Genomic DNA, 4,791 nt, shown 5'->3' on the forward strand with positions numbered 1-4,791 from the left:
CTATGTTCTTTTCAGTCTGGCTTACTTCACTTGAGATGATTTTTTCTAAGTCTTTTCATTTCCTTACAAATGGGGCGATATCATTCTTTCTGAGAGCAGCATAGAATTCCATTGTGTGCAAATACCACATCTTGTTGATCCACTCATCTACTGAGGGGCATCTGGATTGGTTCCATATCTTTGCTATGGTAAATGGTGCTGCAATGAACATCGTTGCGCTGGTAGATTTAGTATGTCCTTGTTTCTTGATGATTGGGTAAATGCCAAGTAGTGGAATTGCTGGGTCAGACGGGAGTTTTATGTTTAGTCTTCATTACTACCATTTTTATTTGAAAACATATAAAATCCACAATTCCTGCAATATATCATTATCATTATTCTTGAATCTGAATGAAAATAGCCTACACTTGTAATTTTAGCCACTCAGGAGGCTGAAATCTGAAGATCACAGTTCAAAGCCACACTGACCAAGAACATTCATTGAAACTCTTTAGGTTTAAAAATTAAACTTGGAGGTGTGACTCAAGTGGTAGAGCAACAGCATTGAGTGAAAATATTCAGAAACAATGAGTAGGCCCTGAATTCAAGCCTACTGGTGCACAGGCATGCACACACACACACACACACACACACACACACACACACACAAAATGTTCTTGATAAGTTCCAAAAATTAGGGCCAGGAGCATAGCCTAGTGGTAGAGTGTTCATCTAGCATGCACAAAGCCCTGGATTTGATTCCTTAGTACCACATACACAGAAAACGCCAGAAGTGGTACTGTGGTTCAAGTGGCAGAGCACTAGCCTTGAGCAAGAAGTGTCCATGGACAGTGCCCAGGCCCTGAGTTCAAGCCCTGGAACTGGCAAAAAAAAAAAAATCCAAAAATTGTTAAATCTATTATGTGGAAAAGAAATGTACAGAAACTAATGTTAGAATCCGATAAAAATTTAAAGCAGTTATTAAAAATATAATTATAAAAATGTCCATGACGAATGAACAGCTATGAATTTAGGGACTATAAAAAAAGATCACATAGAAATTTTAGAAAAGTAAAATATGATAAATAGCTCACTGGAAGGTGTTAGTAGCAGGCTGGAGATGATGGGTCAGAGGTGATGGATCAGTGAGCATTTAACTAGATCACTCAGAAACGATTGATCTTCTAAAAGCAGCAAACAAAACAAAAACGAATTAAAGCATGAATAGTTCAGGGGCCTCAGACCTAAAGGATCTTGGTTTAAAGCTAATCCTAGCAGAAAAGTCTGGGAGTCTTAGTCTCCAAAATAACAAGGAAAAGTTGGGCTGCAAGCATGGCTCAAATGATAGAATGTTAGCTTAATACGCAAGCCATGTAAACATGAAGTCCTGTGTTCAAATCCTGGTGCTGTACAAACAATGACAAAATGTAAGATAATGAAAAAATGGATATACTCTGAAATCATCAAATACTAATGAACTAACAGAATTAATTGCTCTAAAACACATCCTTGTAGAAATGTTACTGGAAATTTTTCATGTTAAAGAGAAATGGTATCAGATGGAAAGTTCAGATGTTCCAAATTGAGGAGCACTGAAAGTGGTGAATACTGTTACTGAATTCAAAAGAAACCTTTTCCTCTTAATTAAAATAAAAGGACAAAAAATGGCTGTTTAAAAGTTATGTATAATGAACTTTCTATCTTCAGAATGCATTGACAATCAAAATACAAAAAGATACAAGAGGCTGGCTCCTGGAAAAGGAGGTACATAAAATTATAAGCAAATCAGCCAGATACTAGTGGCTCATTGCTTGTAATCAGCTATTCAGGAGGCTGAGATCTGAGGATTGTGGTTCAAAGCTAGCCTCTGCAGGAAAGTGTATGAGACTCATCACTAATTAACTACCAAAAAGCTGGAAGTAGTTCTGTAGCTCAAGTGGTAGAGTGCTCTCCTTGAGCATAAAACCTCAAGGACAGCAACTAGGCCTGGAGTTCAAGCCATAGGATTCACACACACACGCACACACACAAATATTACAAACAAATCAAGGGCTAGAAGTGTGACCCAAGTAGGAGACTCACACTTACCTAGTAAGCATGAGGCCTTGAGTTCACACTGCAAAACTACCAAAAATTTAAAATACAACCAAAGTTCTTTGTAAAGACAATCTATAAAATTACAAAATTTTACATGAAGTACTATAATATTACCATTCAGTATATAAGAAAAGTTAGGAATGTATATTGTATTCCCTGAGCAACCACTGAAAGGGTAAACTACACTTAGCTAAAAAGACAAATTAGAATTCCTTTTTTTTTTTAATTAAAAATGATGAGAAAGAAATAGAAAACAAATGGGATGATAAAAAGCAAATAACAAAATAGTAGACCTAGACCTTGCCATGACAATAACAACTTAAATATAAGTATACTAGCTGCTCAAAAGAATATCAAAATGTATTTTAATTGTATTTTATTGTTGGGTTTCAGTTACATTCATCAGGTAATAGGTACATTACTTCTCGAAACTTGATACTATTTCTCATGTTTTTGTCCCCCTTTTCCTCCCTCGGCCCCCCTCCCATTCATCTTGTTTTCCCCCTTTCTCTCCCAAAATGTACTTTTAAAAAATCATTACTTGGCTAGGAATGCAGCTTAGTGGTAGAGTGCTTGCCTAGCATGCCTGATGCATGAGGCCCTGGGTTGGTTCCTCAGTGCTATATAAGCAAAAAATTAAAATTAAAAAAATCAATTATAGCTGGGCTCTGGTGACTAGAAAGTCCATGAATCTCTTATCTCCAATAAACTATTCAGAAAAAGTGCTATGGCTCAAAAATGGTAGAGCACCAGCATTGAGTGAAAAAGCTCAGGGACAGCACTGAGGCTCTGAGTTCAAGCCCCATGACAGACAAAAAAGAATCATCAATTTCAACTTACAAGAGATTTTTTTCCCCTTCAGTACTAAGGATAGAATATAGGGCTCTGTGCAACTAATGCAAACACCCTTCAAGATCCAAGGTAACACTTCCTTCCAAAGCCATTCAGAGATCCTTTTATACTATGCATTCCTTCCAATATGCTTAGATTTATAAAGATTTATTGTATTATAGCAAAGCTTTATTCAGGATCTGTTTTACCTGCTACAAGATATGTTGCTGAAAGGTAACATTAATTAATTGGCATTTTTTCTCTCTCTTTTTATATTAGTCTACATTTTCTAATCTTATCTGTACAGGGGAGCATTTCATTGTTACAATTACACACACATGCATATATGAATACACCAAAAACCAATCAATATTACTCTATTACCCTCCCTCCCTCCCTTTCACCCTCTCTTCCTTCCTCCCTCCCTTGGTTTCTTCCCAAACAAATTAAAGGATTCTCATTGTCCTAGTTACATAGTTACACAAAATCTATTTCAACCATGTTCAGCTTCTCTCATCCTCCTTTATGGGTTCATTTCTTTTTAAATTCATAATGCTTGGCACAAGGTGGTTGCCTTGGCAGCAAATCAAGACTTTCTGAGAGTCCAAATTCCAGCCATTTCATATAGTGACACATCATGTAAAGCCAAGTAAACTCTAAACTCTATTTTTTTCATGCTCACATATTGTATGAGAGTACCAGTCATCAACACTCACAGGCACTCTACAAGAAAAGCATATTAATCTCAGTTGTCCAGATTAAAAAATCAGACTTGATTCCCCATCACACAGCAAACAAGCTCCTCAATGAAACCCAACCAACCCAGGCATCTGTCTCCAGAAGCGATTCTCAGAGACACTCACAATCCTACCTCAACATCCATTATTGTGGACTCCTACTGCTTGAACTCAAGGATCTTGCAGTCTTGCTTGGCTTTTGCACTCAAGGTTAGCATTCTACCACTTAAGCAACATCCCCTCTTCCGCCTTTTTGGAGGTTACCTGGAGATAAAGAGTCTCAGGGACATTTTCTGCCTAGGCTTACTTTGAATCCCAACCCTCAGAATTCAACCTCCTGAATAGCTTAGAGTTATAGATAAAAGCCACCAGCACCCATCACATTCTGATTCTTGCTAATCCATTTCATGGCATTTGCCTCACATTGCTTTAATTTATCAGCTATTATAAACACTACGTGGGAAGTGCAGGTGAGTCTCAAGTGGTCGAGGGCCAGTCTTGAGCGAATGAAGCATGAGCACAAAGCCCCGAGTTCAAGCCCAATACCGCTGGTACCACCACCACGCCCTACAATAAAACCCCCACAAATGCGATCTCATTGACGCCTGTGAAATATAACCATTAAAAGCAATGACATAAAAACAGTCAAAAGACAGGGCAGGAGCCTCCTTTTCTATTTCTATTTCTTTTCTTTCCTTTTTCTTTGGTGGTTTACAGGTCTGAAAAGGGACAGCATAAATGACAGCAAGTGGAGGCAGTGGGTTAATAGCAAATGTCATGTAGGTACAAGAAAGTGGACAAGGAAAGGAGATGGGACAAGGATGGGATGAATGGACAAGTCGGGGAGAAAGATGAAAGAGGTGACACGAATCACGACGCATTGTGCCCGTGGATAGACACGTTCCACCGGACCCTGTGGTCCCCTGATTTGAAGATATTAATTAAAAAATAAGAAGAAGAAAAAGCCGGCCCCGCCCTCTCCAACCTTCGCCACGCCCTCGCCCGCCCTCGCCACGCCCTCGCCCGCCTTCGCCCCTCCTCTCCTGCCATAGCCACGCCCTCGCCCGCCTTCGCCCCTCCTCTCCCGCTGTCGCCACACCCTCTCCTGCCATAGCCACGCCCTCTCCCGCCGTCGCCACGCCCCCGG

The sequence above is a fragment of the Megascapheus bottae genome, chromosome 8 (genome assembly GCF_031878675.1).
Source record: "Megascapheus bottae isolate mThoBot1 chromosome 8, mThoBot2.hap1, whole genome shotgun sequence".
Lineage (NCBI taxonomy): Eukaryota > Metazoa > Chordata > Mammalia > Rodentia > Geomyidae > Megascapheus > Megascapheus bottae.